The sequence below is a fragment of the Sylvia atricapilla genome, chromosome 9 (assembly GCF_009819655.1).
Source record: "Sylvia atricapilla isolate bSylAtr1 chromosome 9, bSylAtr1.pri, whole genome shotgun sequence".
NCBI classification, from domain to species: Eukaryota; Metazoa; Chordata; class Aves; order Passeriformes; family Sylviidae; genus Sylvia; species Sylvia atricapilla.
In genome coordinates, this window is record NC_089148.1 from 18,357,803 (window position 1) to 18,375,936 (window position 18,134).

Below are 18,134 nucleotides of genomic sequence, written 5' to 3' on the forward strand. Positions count from 1 at the left end.
CACTAATAATTTGAACCAGCAGGGTTTTGCTCTAAATTTTATTGAGCCAGAAAACCTTTCATTAAAATCAGAAATGTAATTTTGGTCACTATCTGGAATTGTACACATTTCTGGAAGCTAATTATTTCTCTTTTTCCTCCCCTCCTCCCCCTTCCAGGATGAATGCTGAGACTGTTACACAAAGCCAAGGGTGTAAGTTTCATGGTTACACTTCTGGAAGGCTAATTGGCTCCATGTGACCAACATGAAACCTGCCACAGCTAAGCAGAGAGCCTCTCTGTACCTGACTTACATAATTCTGAATTCTAAAAAGTAAGAATTCTCAAAGAAACTCTTTTAAACACAAGCACACTGAGTTGCTGCCTCCTGCTGCGACCTCAGCGAGCACATCAGTCCTCCAGCCTGGGCTTCCGAGGGACAGCTCTCGGGTTCAGCCCCTCTGGAAAAGCCATCACATTGTTACAGATCTCTACCAGTTTCCACACAAAGTTTCACTATCTGTTTGTGTTACCAGGGAGAAGGAAGTGAATCAGTGTTAACTCCTTACCTGGGCTTTCCTAAAAAAAAACCTACTAGAATAGGGATTCAAATTCGAAACATAAAGGACTGCTTAGATGGCTGAGCCGCTGCTGCATTCATGTCTCAAGTGTACAGTAAATCCAACGGCAGTGAGCTAGGAAATGTTGGTTGGTTTGTTAACTCTTTTGCTAATAACTCTATCTATATGTATTTAAGTGTAAAATATACTCTCCACTCTTCTTAGCACACATGGAGTAAGAGCAACTTAACATCCAAAAACATTTTACAGGTTTGCAAATTCCAGATCCACACATTCAGATGGATCAAAATAATTTGGATACTCAATTTTGAGGGGGTACTAGAGCTTCATCACTCTTTGAGCTTTATCAGTCTTTAATATATATAAGTCTGGTTTCTACACCACTTACATGACCAGAGGTATAAAATAACAGCAGTAGCAGAAGCGACTTCTTACATTTAAAAAATAATAAAAGTGTAACTTTCTCCTTAGGAAGGGAAGAATTTTCACAGAAACAATAACTAGACCAGATAAAGTGTGAAATTCAGGGGCTGAGCTTGGCATATTGTCAACACTGTAATTCTTATTTAAGTTGTCACAGCTGAAATTGTAAGATTCATTCTGTTTGAGTATGATGAACTAAAAATTTTGATAATAATTGACCCTTGTAGACAAAACAGGATCAAAGATTTGAAAATACTAGAATTTATTTTAGTGATTAAAAAATAAGACATCATTGAATTTGATCAGAGCAATCAGAGCAAAAATATGCAAGACCTGAAAGAAAAGAGACATTAAAATTTTGTAAGAACTGAATGACCTTAATAACTCAAGTAGCAAGAGAGAGGTGAAATTGGATAATAAGATGTTATTAACCTAAAAGCATGGAAAATAATAATTAAAAATTATCATAACCAACAGATGACCCTTGGTAAAGTCAAACAAGCATGCTATGCTGCAAAGCTGTGGTGTGATGTACTTTCAATATTTGTGTATCAGAGAAAGCTTTGCTTAAAAAAAAAATTAGGGAGTTGGTTGGCAAATACAAATAATGACCTTTATCGATCACAGCCTAGCAACAGATACAGAGCATTCTGAATGCCTCCTGAATATTTGGAAGTAGCTGACATTAGAATTTACTTTGCTTATCTTAAGAGCAGAACAGTCAGCATCTGTTTAAAAGCACAAAACTGTACTACTAAACAGTTTGTGATCAAAAAAACCCCAACCACACTGTACTATGAAAATGACCCTAAGATCCAACAATGAGGAATACATAATTATGGAGAGTAATTAAATTCTCGTCTTTGTTAGCAATTGGAAGTGACTTTTCCCCCACAGATATCAAAAACACTGAAATAACTTAATTTTTTGTCATTGCCAATGTTTCTTTTTTCCTTTTTCTTTAAATGAAGTCTTCCTTTAACCTGAACAACTGCTTGTGGTCACCTTCTGAAACTAGATGTTATTCCTCTATTTACCCAAACACCCCCCAAGACATCAAAAAAGCAATGTTGAGAACTAGGCCCAAACAGCATACAGGTTAATCATCATTCTTTCTACCCCTTCACCATCCAGAAGCAGATTTTTGCTGTAAATCACTGAAAGCTAAACTCCACAATGTCTTATTTCCCTCTACCCACATTTCCATTTCAAGCATCAGTTCACAAAAACACTTTGCAGGGTGGGGGGAAAAAATCAACTTTTCCCAGAGCTTTTTTTTTTTTTTTTTTTTTTTTTTTTTTTTTTTTTTTTTTTCCAGTTGATTGCTACATCTTGGCACCAATTATAAGCAACTGCTTCATAGCTGAACCAAAGCAGCACAGTCAGCAAAATCACAGCCTCTCCATTCGCAAGCAATCAGAGAGACTCGATGCAAAGGAGCAAAGGTGAGACAGACACCAGCACAATAGGCCAAGAAGGAATATGCCCCTTGTTCTGCTCAGTCCAGGCAGCCTGGTTGGTTAGAGTGTAAATCTCTGGTAAACAATTTCACTGCCTGATAAAGAACTGCAAACTCAGTAGGAAGCACAAAACTGCTGGGACAAGGGGGACTACAGATCCTGCCACTAACACCAGTGTTAAATATAAAAGTGTATAATGAACTTGCTGTCCAGCTGGAGTAAGGCATCTCTGGTCATTGGTCAATAGTGACTGAGGTAACAGAAAACAAAGAGTATATTCACTGCCTTTTCTTAATGACTGGAGACATCAAACAGCTGTCTGCACAAGCAACCTTCTGGGAATTCACAGTCTGCTTCAGTATCATGCTTCACACCTTGATTCCTGGCTCTGGTTCTTGATCTTGCTTCCTGCCTGCTGAGCTGTGATTCTTTATTCTGTCCTCCCTGTGCTACAGCTTGTCCCTGGCTGGCCTGCTTGGCCAAATCCAGCACAGCTCACTGGCAACTGCCTTGTTCCTTGGAGTCCTTGGCAGTCTGTGTCAGACCAAAACAAATCCCTCAGCCCTGAAATGATGCATTATTTAATTTGCTGTGCATCCTCAGTAGTGACCCCAGCATTGATTTGTTAGTCTGTCATCAGCCTGGTCTATCTCAGAAGCACAGCCATCTTACCCAGGTGATGCAGGGTGTGGTTCTTCAGCTCAGAATTTCTTTGAGCTCCACTAGAAGTCAGCACAACAGTACAGGGGGGTCTCTTCACATCTGTACTCTTTGCCAGCTTTAGCAGAGAAGTCAGCTTCATTAGGTTTAACTTGGTCTTCTGGAGAGTGCTCAGTCATGCATGGTCATGTTTAACTAATAAGTACCATAGAAGGTGAACAAAGAAGTGTGATAAAAGCAGATATGCATAACACAGAGAGCAGCTCTGATCATTTTGGTACCACACCCTGCAAGCTGTTGGCAAATGCTATGGCTTCAGCAGTAATTTTGGATACAGTCGGGTGACTTTTTGCATTGATCACTACAGAAGTGCCTGGTTTTACCATTAAGTAATTTCCCTGGCTGATCTAGCAATAATATTTGTGGGTGCAGACGTAGATTACATTAACCTAGCTCTCTGTATTCATCATGAAGTTCCATATGATCTGTCTTCCTAGAGAGTGAAAACCAGCAATCAGCACACCAAGACAGCTAGAGCACAAGCATGAAATCCACCTAGAGAGGGTTTCTCTCTTGAGCTTCTGACTGGCTTGTACAGGCAACTGGTTGTACAGACTTGTACAGGCAACTGGTTGTACAGGCAACCCTCTCTGCTCCCACAGGAGCACAAGTCTCCTCCAAGCCGGCTCTGCAACAGTAGGGCACAGGCTTGTTCAAAAGACCTTATAACTCTCTGAGGAAGGGACGGTTATCAGCCCTCACCCCTCAGCCCTAATGCTGCCCTACAGACATGCTAGGCTAAAGGGGAGACAGAACTGACAGAGCAGAAAAAAAAAAAATCATGGCCAGATGTGGGGTGAATACCCACTTCTGGGGAAGGATCAACATACCATACAGCTTTGAAACCATTTGTGAAAAAAAAACAATAATCAGGGCATAGAAAGGATTTTATGAACAAGAAATCAATTCTCTGTCAGCCAACTCAATCTCCAGTACCGCTAGCTGGATGAGTTGCCTGTCCTTGAGTGACCAAGAACCACAAGATCCTTTCTGGCATTCGGGCCAGCCTGCTCTGCAATCTTTTATCTCTTGGTTAATAATGTTACTTTGTGGGTGCATATACAGGTCAGAAGTCCAATAGGTGGTGCAAGCCTTTGCTCTACTCACTTTCTAGTTATACATTGGCCTTGCTGACTTTCCTTGCTTGCTCTGCTACATATGGTACCAGCTGTGAACTGCTGCAAACTGTAGAACTCCTTCCACCCACACACACAAGAAACCCCTTGTTTCCCTGCTTTACACTCCAGCAGACATAAAGGTCATTTCCACTACTCCTCCAGTTTGCATGTTCATAATTTTCTTACATTCCTGTCCTACAGTTAAACAGGAAACGTACCTAGAGCCTATCAAAGACTTTTGTCCACTGACCAGATCCATGAACAGAAGTTCAGGGATGATGAATAGGGAAAAGCAGAATTGAAGCACTACGTCATGCAGGAAATCATGGTAGAGACTGAGAATACTCTGGGAATCACACTTCCTTGCAAGAATAGTCATTTGTAGAGGACATTCCTTCACCCTCTCTAAGACAGCTGTATTAAATTATTGCAATTTTTTTGTTGTTGTTCTACAACTCATCATAAGAAATGCATTTGGAATTCTTTTTAAACATTCATATCATTTGACAAAGAAAACTCCCATTAATGCAGAAGTCATAAGCTCTACTGAAAGCGATGCCCTCTTTCATGGGTCCTCATTTTTCAAAAAACATGCAAAAATTCATAACAACCAAACTAACAAACAGTATTTCATCACTTTTCTTTCATTTTCAATAATTCATAGCTCTAATATTTACTCTATTACCTGTGCAGCATAAATATTAATGATATGCCACTACAAACTTTGAGTACTTTCTGACTAGATCAACAACAGAGAACTCTTGCCCTTGGCCTAAAAACAAAAGATTGTCACTGTGATTAATAACAAAAGTGACAAAACCTTGTAAGTGCAATCAAAAAACATATTATTCTAGAGAAAAAATTCACTACTTCCTAAATGCATTTCACAAAGGCTTGAGACGTGCTTTTAAAAAAGTCAGAAAACCCACCCTAAAATTATTGTATTGCATGGAAGCTTTTGCAATCTTTTGACTGCATTGCAATGTTCCAAAAGCTCTATGCCTCATATTTAACAGGTTCTCCATTTTCTCCATGTTTAATGTTACAATGCACTAGTAAAAATGAAGGTTACGTCCCAGTTTCCCTGAATGATTAATTTCCACATGCTTTTGGAGGAAAGAAAATTTAATTCTTATTTAAGGGGGTAGAATGGAATGCACTGTGCCGTCAGACTACTCACCTATACAAAAATAAACAGGGCCCTCTCCTCCAGTTCTCCCTGAATGCAAATCAACACTCATTTATGATTTAATAGTATTAATCTACTCACAACTTGGAAAATTCTGATGACACAAATCTCTTAACACATTGAAAAGATTCTTGCATTTTCCTAATGCTACTATTACTAAAGTAATAATGCTTTATCTAAACCCTCTTTAAAGCACAAAACTCCACTCAGTGCTGTTCAGCCACTTGATGAGACAAGGTTAATGTTCTTCCCACTGTGCTGGCAAAAAAATAGGTATGAAAGTAGGAATCTGCAACTCGGTGTTCTTTAAAGAGTCACAAGTATCTGGTGAGAGATTTTCACTGTGTATAGGCAAAGGCAATCTGGACTCCTGGATTCTGAACTTATTCTACTTAGTACAGAGAGCTTCTCCCCTGTCCCCTCATACAATTTTTTCAGTTTACTTCAGGAAAAAAATGGGCATTTATCTTTTTTTCTGCCCATCCTCTTGGGAAGCTATAAATCTTGGAATGCATTTCTGACATCTTGACAACTACTGACACTATTAACTGGGGGCTGCCTGAGATGGGCAAAATCCTATCATCTCTCTCATCCACAGCCATCAGGAAGAACTCAAAAACCAAATCAGATATTTAGTAACAGATGAGTGTAGTGTTTTGGCAACCTTCACCAGCTTTTGTTCTTCAATTCTGTTCAGCTTTTTTCTCCTATGTTTGGCTTGGATCAAAGTCCAAAATGTGAGGGCTACACAGTCCCTAGTTTAGCATGCAAATGCAAAGATCTAAAGCAGTCCTCCTTTTTACGAGCACATATGCACTGTCTTAGTCAACAGCCATATACATCCCTGGGAATATGAGATCTAAATTAGATTCAGAGGACAGGAGTATGTCATTTCCACCCATTCCAGCAGAGTTATCCACAAGCTGTGGTATAAGCAATAAATTATATACTATGAAATTTCAAAGAACCACAGTCACCCAACATGACATTCCAGTGTTTGTTTCTTTACTTTGACCTTTATTTAATTACTACTCTGGGTAAAAAACAATTTTCATGGATTGCTCAATCATATTGAGGCAGCATATCTGGACCTACATCAGGTAGAGAAAGACGTGCTCCAAACATGTACAGGGGACATCACTTTGAGTAGAGAGAAAGAGATAACCAGTGCCATCCTCTTACACCACTCAGCATACAGATTTAAAACCTAGCAATTCACGTGTGACCAAGAAGAACTACTTTACCACAAGGACAAGACTTCTCTCTTTACTTCCCTGTAATTTATATACCATCCATTACAATGGTCCCTTCTGGTTCAGTGAACCCATCAGTAGCTCTCACTGACATCCATCAAATCTGCACAGTTATCTTCAGGGTTAGTGTTTGATAGCTTTTCTAATAATGTCCGTTCAACTTTGATCCTTTTTTCTTTTTTTGCTTTATGCAAACATTATCTCTCTATTGCTAGAGTGACTGCTTTTCCTCTCTTTAACAAAGAGGAAATAGAATACAGCATTTCAGTTTAAAGGGATCTAGAGTGATGATCTAGTCCCACTGTCTGATCAATTCAAGGCTGACCAAAATGTAAATATGGTAGTCAGGGCATTGTTCAATTGTCTCTTAAACACTGACAGGCTTGGGCCATCCACACCTCTCTAAAAAGCCAAAAGCTTGTTCCAAAGTTTGTCTACTCTCTCAGTAAAGAAATGCTTCCTAATGTCCCATCTAAATCTTTCCTTGTGCAGCTCTGAACCATTCCCACACATCCCATCACTGGACAGCAGGGACAACAGATCCACTATGGGGAGAAGACAACAGCTTGAAACAAGTGAAGAAAAACATTAGAAAGTGCAAGACGTACAGTAATCAACCATTGAGGAATAATACAGTGTTAGATGTTTGGATCACATTCCTGCCCTCCTTCCCTGCCAAATGACATTGAGGGAATAGAGCAGAGCTCCCCAGCTGAACATATAGGTCCTGAGTCAGAGTTCATACTCAAAGAGAATGATATACAAAAGAATTTCTATAGAAAAGCTGGACAGTTAGTGTTACCTTAATCTTCTCATAAAGCAGGATGGATTGTTCAATATCCTGATCATACAAAAGAGCCAAAAAATAGAGGTCTTAGCCTACTTTACCATTTAGTGAATATCTGAATGAGTAAATAAGAGGATCAGATCATTAGGAGAGGAATAAGGACAGTTTCTATTGAACCACCCAAGGCTATTTAATTATTTATAACCTCCTTGATTACTTGTGAGAGGGGTCAAATCACTTTTGTAACACATGATTTTTTTATATCATTTTTCAGCTGGCAAGGTAAATGATTATGGCTTTTTCCCTCTAGCTCCAGATGGGCTATAGTTGTTAATGTCTGTTATGTTAATAGAGTATGCAATATTAAGGAATATAAGATATTTATAACAAGTTATAACAGAGCTATGACCCAAACAAATCAGATATAAAATTTTAATGAATTGGTCCCTCAGTCTATTAATTCAGTTGTAGGGTAAAAAGCTAGCAAACATATTTTCTCTCTCAGGCACTACAACTGGAGAAAAACATTAGCCAGGGTCAAACTCTGTTGCACACTACTAAAAGAAATGAGTATGTTTGAAAGTAAGATAGAGTTTAATGTCAGGAAGATTTCTTAGTAACATAACTAATTAGAAACAAAAAATAGAACTACTTTTTCCACAAGTGGTTTCTCTATCATAAAATGTTGACAACATACATATATAAAAAACAAGAATTTAAAAACCTGGAAAAGTTCCTTGATGGATTTAACATTATTTGTAATGGAGTAATGTATGCACAATGACAATGTTTTCAGTTTCTTCTGCAAACCAAATAATGCCTTTTCACATATGGGCATACATGCATGTATAAATACTTATGGGGTTACTGATCCCAAGGAATATTGGAATACATTCTTCATAAATTCCTCCAGACTTTAAAGCTGCTTAGAAAGTATACTATGGTTTTTTTCAAGAAAAAATGCATTCAACTTCTGTAGAATTTTTCTACAGAATTTTTATAAAGGTCTTCTAGAAAACACCTAAAGAAATTAACAGTGATTTAAAAATATGTTATATGGACCATACTGTAAGCCCAAATCTATTTTCTGAATCAATCATTTAAGGGGAATTTTGTCCGAGTTTTTTTAAGAGTTGACTTGCTATCTTATGTCCAGGAATATGTAACAACACACAAATTCAGTTACCTAACAAATATCAGTCCAACTATGTGGCTTGCAATTATGTAAGTCTCCAGCCCAGATGTTTCATGTTGCTCCTTTTTCTCCATCTCCGTCACTTTTATATTCAAATTTCTCATTTCATCTTTACCTTACTCAATTACCCTTCAGGATAATCTGCCCATACTTATCTATATACCCACTTAATTAATAGCACTGCCATTGCATTATGACTCTCAGAAATGTTACATTGGAAAGTGTTGGAGGTTATTTAATTACACAGCATTAACCATTCATTCCCATGATAATTATATTCCTGTGCACCCCCATGCCCACATAAATAAACACAGAGAATTTAATTCTCTCTTTTTGCTGGCCCTTGAACACAAACATCAGTGCTGCATAACTGAAATCAAACTGAACCTGATCTCCCCAGTTCAGTGACTGCAAGTGGTGTCACGACCATGTCACACCCAGGTGTGAGTGTCTCACCTGCCACATCCTGGTGCTTCTGACACCACGATGGCTCCAGGAGCAGCTCTCCATGGCTGCCAGGGCACAGCCTGTCTGGTACCCAGCTCCAAGGCCTCACAGCAATACAAAGTAAAAGCTATGTGAGCAAAAGCTTACCCAGAGAGTTGTGCCTCAGTTTGCATTGACTGTTTTGCGTGCTTTTTCACAGAAACTATGTTCATTATGCAGGCAACACTGGCAGAATGTCACATCCAGACCAAAACGGCTTTCACCTTTTCTTCATGATATTCTAGAAACACAGCACATTATACTTTATAGCCTAATATATTTGCTGTCCTTTGTGATTCTTGGTCGTCTCCAGGGTTTTAATTTTTTTTTATGTTTCAATTGCCAAATAAACCATTAAAATATCCAATAAAAATGAATATTAATGTACTAATAATGCATACTCCTCTACAGTACAGAATAACTTACTTTTACTACAGTTCTGCTTTGTATAGGTGCAATAAAAACAGCATCTTGGCATTTTATAGTCACATTCTTTCAATTATTTTAATACCATTAATTAGGTTTTAAGTTTACAAGTTAAGTGTTGTTTACTTTTCTGCTTGCCAACCTGCAAACACAATATCATATCTGAGAGTCAAGCTAGGTCATCTTCTGCCTCATGAACAGCCAACAGAAGCTGAATCTCTCAGCTCTCTGCTAAATTTGATCTGTGGAAATTCACAGAGCATTTCCCAGTTGGGAACACTATGCTAGAGATTTCTGTTTGGAGAAAACTAGAAAGGCAAAGGGAAACCTCTAACATCTACTTTTTTACTTAGTCAAAAATGTATTAAATAGATACCATGCTTTACAAGATTTGGAAGCCTTGTGACTGCTTCTGTGAAATAATTGCTTATTGATATCTTTGTGTTCTATCTCCCATTTCTCTTCAAGTATTTCCTCAAGAACACAAAGGATCAATCTCCCCATGTAATCAAGTTAAAATCTTCTGAGAAATGCTTGGAAACAATCTCTCAGTCACTCAACATGGAGAATGTTACTTGGGGTGGGGGGTAAACCTATCCTTATTTGTACCTTATAATGACAATTTATGAATTTTTTCCACCATAATATTTGGAAAAATATGAGAACAAGGGGGATTTCCACCAAACAAATTTTGTCAGTCAAGCTTGTTGTCTGGATGCTCTGCCTCTAGCCACTACCTTGGTAAAAGTTTAATTCAGGATGCCAGGATCCATACAGCTATGAAGAGAAAAAAAGGGAAGAGAAAACCAGAAACTAAGGAACATGCCAGGGGTCTGGCTCATGTTTTAAAACCTGCTACATTACAAAGAAGGCCTCTGGAGAAGGTTCTGGCAGCAGCCACAACATAAATGCATAACATGACCAGCAAGGAGAATATTCCCCTCTACTCAGCACACTCTGTTCCATGGCACACAGGACTCAGCTTAGAGCACTACACTTCACTCAGCTGCTTCCACATAAAGAGGGAGGGGCATTCAAAAGTCACCCTTAAAAACTCAGGAGGAATGATGAAAATATGTTCCTCATGACAAAACCAGAGCACCTTGGCTCACACTGGGTCTAAACTGATAACATTACACACCCCATGTTACACACTGGTAATTTTAAAGTATCTTCTAAAATCAATTTCTCTCTAAAAATACAATAGAATTCAAAACACTGCCTATATTTCATAAACGGTTTACTGCAAACACAAATATTTTTATCAGATTACGCAGTTTATTCTTCACCACTCTAAGGCAAGACATATAGCAAGGAAAAAATTAATTTTGTGAATGATGAAACAACAAAAACAACAACCAGTTGCATTAAAAATCTCATTAAAAATTTTATACTGTGATGGAGTAGCAGAAAGGGAAAACATCTGGATGACAATTTAGTTTATCCACTGCTTTCTATCCATTAATCTCAGGGCCTTTGAAATCTACTATAAAGTTCATCCCTGGACATTAAGTATTATAACAGTCATTTTGCTGAGAGGTAAACTGGGATACAGAGACATTTTTTTATGTCTTGAGTCTCTAAAAAAAAGGAAAAATACATCAAGAACAAAAAGCAGAATGAAGTCAAGAGTTTCTGTTCTCTTAGCTACCCCACCACACTCTCCCTCAGCTTTATCTGAATGAAACAAAAAGGTATTTGAAGTTGTCCTCACCAAATTACAAAATGATACATGCAGAGCTGCTCCTGCCATCCCTTGTTCTCTTTCCAGTCATTCAAGTACTAGACCTGCCACCACTAAGTATAGAAAGGCTGCATGATCTGTACTGGTTTCAACAACCAGAAAACCTTCCCACTGAGAAGATCCTTCCAAATTACAATAACCTTTTTTCTTTTCTTTTTGTGTAAGTACTACCAAAGAAAGCCAGTGTACCTTCAGATCTGCAACCACCTCTGCATGACAGCACGCACAAATACTTCTCATATGTAAATGCAACTACCCACACGGACAAAGCTAAGTCACACTGTTAACTCTACATAAAGAAATAAATATTTTTTGTTGCTATTATTATGTTAGTAAAACACTGAAGAACTTCAAGAATGTTTCTAACACCTGAAGATTTAGTTGTCAGGGAACACAAGTAAAAATGGGCAAGGAATTCTGTTTATATAAAATTTTCAATACAGGCACACAAAGATTTCCAACCTCTTTTTGATAAAATGCTTCACATAACTAACAATTAAATGAAAACTAATAAAATATTCCCACATTAGACATGAAACCCTAGAAAAGCACATCTGTATTCTTACAACCATTTAATAGACCAAACACTAGTCACGGCTTTAGCAAGTGGAAAAAAGGAAATTGATGCTTCTGAGCTGAGAGCCACAGTGGCTGCCCAAGAATGCCAAATCTTACAGCTGACACCGCCTCTTCTCCACCAAGCCAGGGATAACCCTGATCATTTGGCCTGTAAACTTCACCTCTCTGTGACTGCTGGGGTATGGAATACAGAGATAAAAATAAAATACCCTTTTCTGTTTTTCTCCACTCAGCACTGCCACTCACATAACCAGCACCTGCTAGATTTAGGTATAATCCTAATTATGAGCAAACAAACAGTCATAATCTCAAAAAGCAATTTTAATGTGTTAATACCTATTAGCTCAAAAGAGTCCATTCTCTTTTCTCAAAAAAAAAAAAGAAAAAAAAAAAAAAAAAAAAAGAAAAAAAAAAAAAAAAACACAACCAAGCTTAAGACTACCAGATTTCTTAACTTTTTCACACTTTACAGGAAAAGAGTACAATGCTACAGAATATTTAGTTTTAAAAAGTTGTTTTGTGGATATAAGGTAAAGAAATTCTATATTTAATCAGTAGGGAAAAGGATTTAGCAGCTGTATGGCACCTGTTTCAAATAAGCATCATTTGCAGCAATACAACAGATTTTTTTATTTTACCTTGATAAAGTAATCCAACACTTGAATTTTGAATTAAAGCATCACAGTTATAACCTTTTGTTCAGACATAAGATGGTGAGGCTCATTTTCAATTTTCCATGCACCAGAAAGCTTGGCAGAGCTGAATAGTGCTGGATAGAAATTCAGGCTAGAAGCAAGTCACAGAAATGTGGCCTTGCTTGTGTCCAGTCAACTATAGTGCACATATACAGTGTGGTTCTCTGTATTTAGAGATCATTATCAAATTTTATAACCATCACAAGTTTGCTAAAAAGCCGATTCTTTTCATTAAGAAAACAGACACACATTTTCCTTCTGAGCAGGTTGCTTTGCTCATTTTTTATAGAGACTTGCAGCCCATCATGAGGGTACTGTATGATGAAATACGAAGTGATAGTTCTCATTTCTCTTGTTTACAGTGACGATGCCACATTTTAAAAAACAGTTGACTTGCACTTTACATCACTCTTTCATTAGCTCATCTTGCTCCTCTAGGTTACCCTAGCCATTCATCACCCTGAATTGCACGCAAAAATAGTCCCAAAGTCATCTGCTTTTCTATCTTCTCATAATTTCCCAGCTTCCAGCACAAAACATGGGAGGTTATTCTTTTAACTATTAACGGGGCAGAAGGGGAGAGAAAACACAGGCTCAATTCTGGTTCTAACTAAATCTTTCACTCTTCTTACACTGTAAGGGAATCATCAAATATTTTAAGGTATTTGTTTACAAGCGGCTTGTATAAGTATGCCAGAAAATCACATGAAGTTAAAAATTATCTAAAGTGATAAATGTTGTACTTCCATCTGAAACCTCTTTCTGTGGCCTGTGTTAGCCCTGAAAAGGGCAAGCTTGGTGCTCTGATCATTACTGGCCACTGGAGCCCTCCAAACCTCTCAACAGGGCAGCTGCTGGCAGAGTTAGACTGGAGAGCCCAGCCTCACCTCTCAGGCAGTCACAGCCACAGCCATGCCATCATCTTCCCCATCAAACAAAACAAACCCTCTTGAAGCTCCCCTCCATCTTAATAAACAGCACTGAATGAAAAGCTGCTTCCAACTGTCTGAGCTCTCTGAAGGAAGGTCATAAATTACCCACTGACGCCTCACTCCTTCCTTGCAGACAAGCATTTGACACCTACCCTGATAACTCACTCAATTTCAAATTTCTTCAGAACTGATTTTAGTTTTGAGATGCCCAGCCTTTTCCTCCTAAAGTGCCTTTACTTAACGGGGGTTTTAATGTAATTTGTGCCAGGTGTTATAAAGGCAAAATATTTCAGGCAGCACCATGACTAACATTAAGAATATACTCAGCACATACAGCATGGATTCCCATCAGTCTAGCTTGCAAGAGACAGAACATATTTGCAAAAATCAGCAATGTCTAACAGAAATAAAAATATCTTTTCCACCAGTGTTAATAAATGATGCATATTTCCTCTGTCAGCAAGCTGTATTTTCTCCTTTTAAACTTTTATAACATTCAAAAAGATATCTGAAACATAACCCATGTTAGAATAAATGATGGGCCAAGGAGAATAGTGACTATAGGCAATATGGTGACTTGAAGCCGCCTAAATGCAATATTTTAAAATTCAAGTGTTCTGTAACTGTGGCATATTTTTCACACTTTCAACAGCATACATTTTTAATGTGTTTAGCAATTCTGTAGGAATCAGAAAAATATAATTGAAGGCTATGGGATAAGTTAATTTGCATCAAAGTAACAAAAGATTTCTATAGATTTTGCATTGTCAGTTTTTTTCCAACAACACCATTCTAAATTTTGGTAACATTAGTGAAAACAAAACCATACACATAGGAGGGAATAAAGGATGGACCAGACCATCTCTTGCTAAGTTCATACAGCCTCTACAGATGCACATACCAATTATATAATGATCTTAATGGTGCCTACATTAGCTGAATTGTATTTCTCTTGCAAGGATATACACAGTGAAATAAAAATGCATTAAATGTGTTTCTTGAGTTTTCAGACAGATATAACAGTTACACTAATATTGACCATATTTAGAGTGAAAAAACACACCAAGAAGTTATTTTTATTTGTTGCTCTTAAGGAAACTTGGAGTCAAGATCAAAGGGCACTTTGATTTGTTTGAAAGTTGTAAATGATCCATTTCCAGATTTTGTAAAGTTAGTGTGCAATCTGTGAATACTTGTGCCATAATGGAGAAGGAAGGCTCTTCAACTTCACGTGTCAATGCTGTAAACATGTAAATCTGGAAAATATTTTCAAAGCAGGCAGCCACGTGTAAAATTTACAGAACCTGTCAGGAAAGAACTGCAGCTGCAGAAGTGCAAACTTCTCACTGCATCTTGAAGAATCCAGATGGGGGCATGTGAGATATATATTTTTTCCACCATGGAGGGTTCCAGCTGGATTGAGTTGTTGGTGCCATCAATTTTTAAAGCAACACTTCACCAAATAATGAAACACTGATTATCCAATCAAATACAACAGAACAGAGGAATGAATCTCTTTAAAAATAAAATAGAAAAAAATCTGAAGCTAATTACACCAGTATGTGAAAGACTGTGGGCTAATTTATGACCATTTTGCAACATGTCCAGATGTCACTGTGCTGAGACCACCAAAGTTACATTACATGAAACCAAAACCAAGAAAAAAGTAAGGAAGAAAAACAGTTCAGAATTAAACAGCAATCCAGACATGCTATTGAAAAGCAAAAGGTACACATCTGAGATTTGAACTATTTAGATATACTATATATTCATATTGTGTATGAGAACATACACATAATAGAAATGTGTATGTATGAGGTTATATAGAATATATGTACACAGTCCCACTCAGCCAGAAAGTCACATTCACTTTACAGTCCTTCTATGGGATCCTTGGTGGAATAAAACTTTGAGCACTTCTTCAGCACTGTGCTTTCAGCACTGCAGAGATGTGAGAGTCAAGTCATGTTCCTCACTTCCCATCAATGAAGCCTCTGCCATGCCCAGAGAAAACATTACCATGAGCTGCTGCAATACGATACAAAGGAGAATTCTGGGAAGAGTGGAGAGCAGTGATAAGCACACCCCACCCCTTTTATTGCACACTAACTCATCTTTTCCAGCTCATCTTCTTTGAAGATGCCAGGAAATAGAGACCACTATGCCTTTGTTGATGCTTATAGCATCATTCTACTAAACTACCCAGCAAAACTCAAGGCAGTAGGAAGATTTATGAATTAAGAGTTAATTTGCAGTTGAGATAAGCTATCACAGCCACAATGTTGTTTTACATAAGTGAAAATATTGTTGAAAAAAACACCAAGCAGTCTTAAATAAAAATCACTACTAAACCACATACTAAAACGATACAATTGTCAATGTTAAATCCATGACCTCCCTACAATGATTCAGAAAAGGTTTGGTCTTTTGATTTAAGTTCATCCCTTGATGCTGAAGCCAGTTGTGGGAGATCATTTGTGCCAACCATGTTTCAAAATCTCCACAAAACTATGCGGCTTTTGCTTTCTATTTATAGATACATTAAAAACTTCTTAGGATATATTTTAAAATGACATGTACAAACTACCAGATGGCACAGAAATCAATGACAATTTGATGAATACAGATACCAATGCAACTATTTCTAACACCAGTAGTATGTAATATTTTTGATATGCAATATTTTGGTATAATAATATACACTATTTCAAAATGAAATCTGCACTTAAATGCCAATATCCTCTCCTTCTGGCTTCTCACTTTATGACACTAACATAGGATCTCATTCACCAAGCCAATTGAAATTTTAATAAAAGAAAGCTGGAGTTTCTAATAAACTCCCGCAGTGAGCGGATAATACTAAACATCTTTAGCAGCATGCTGGTTTTTATTATTATTTTAGCTGTATATTAATATGCTAGTATTTGTAAACTCTCTAGTGTCACCAGATTTATTTCAAAAGGCTTCTCTGCATTATTCTTTTGTGAAAAGTGTGTGTGACAATGAAATAATAATTTCAGCGGGTCTTTACTATACAGATGTATAATCTGAAGAAGAAAATACATCTTACCTTTAAAAAGACACTTTCAGTATTACTTATTTGCCATTTGGGATGACGATATATTGAATTTGCTTGTTGAGGGTAAAATTTTAACAGGAAGACTGGCAGAGTTCACTGTGTGAAGATTTATTACCAACTTTGATACAGATAAGCACACATCCTTTGTCCTGCCTCAGTGCTGCATGCACAGCCAGGTGAAACGTGCACAGGAACAGTGTCCAAGCACTGGCCAGGACCCACAATTGCTCCCAGACAGCAGTGGGCCAGATAGTTTAAAGAAAAATTGCTTCAAGCATTTTTTAGACGTCATCAGCTTTACTAGCAGCCCTACAAATACTTCCACCCCCAGAGAGCACTGGAAGGCATCACAACCTAGACCCAAGCTTTTTCTTTCTATCCTGGCAACAAAGAGCTTTTTTCCTATGAGACCCAGGCTACTGGTGTGCTCAGTCCCCTTTCCTGACCCATAGGTTTCCAGGACTTTAATGCCACTGGCATTAGTGGTTGCAAGAGACCCACAAAAGGCTTTGAAATCGATCCCAAAATGGCTCTTTGTCCTCAGAGAACACAGGGTAAGACATCCAGGAATCAAATTCTCTCCTCTTTTGAGCACAAAAGTATGTCTACAGTGCTAAATTCAAGCAGGTTGCCTCAAGTATTTGTGTGGCAAATCAATTAGCAGCATGTTTAACAACATATATATAAAACCTTGTACTAATTTTCATCTATATTAAATTCAGCTTTCAGATGCTGAAAACACACATATGCAACTTTCTTATCTCATTGCAGGATAATAGCTGTAATTTTCAATGACAAAAAAAAATTAGTTATTTGATTCCTGAACTGCCTCTACACTACCATTAATTCATTATCTCTTTCATTTTATTAGTTATGTTCTCAAACTTCACAGTGCACAAACATTAATTTGAACAGTCACCTACCCTTAAAATGCCAAAGTTTGTATTAATTTTGGCAACTTTAAAAAAATGCATTCATTGGCTTGTAAATGAAATGTATTCATATGAAAAAATTCCTCCCATACGCTGAAGCAACTCATCATTAACATTCAAGGAATGTGAGCACAGGCTTCATAGAGAACCATTAAAATATAAGGCAGCTTTCAGCCTATTTTAAGAATTTCAGTGAATTTTGCATTTTCTTTCCCATGATGCCATGGTGATGTCAGGCTGCATTTCAAATAAAATGACAATGAAATCACTTCGATTCCATGCAATGTGAAAAAAAAAAAAAAAAAAAAAAAAAAAGTCAATTTTTCTCTTGGCAAACTGAAGTCTGAAGTAATTAAGCACTGCTGTGTGGGTGGCAGCTTCTTCTCTGAAGTCAGCCTGAGATAATTACCATGTTAAAGTCAAAACATCATGTGCTGTACTGATAGATGGATGGAGAGATTGGGCATCTATTAAATGATCCATTTTGTTGTGCTCCCTGGGAAATGTGCCATTGATGCCAATTAAAAATATATATTCCAAGTGAGTATTTCTAAGTG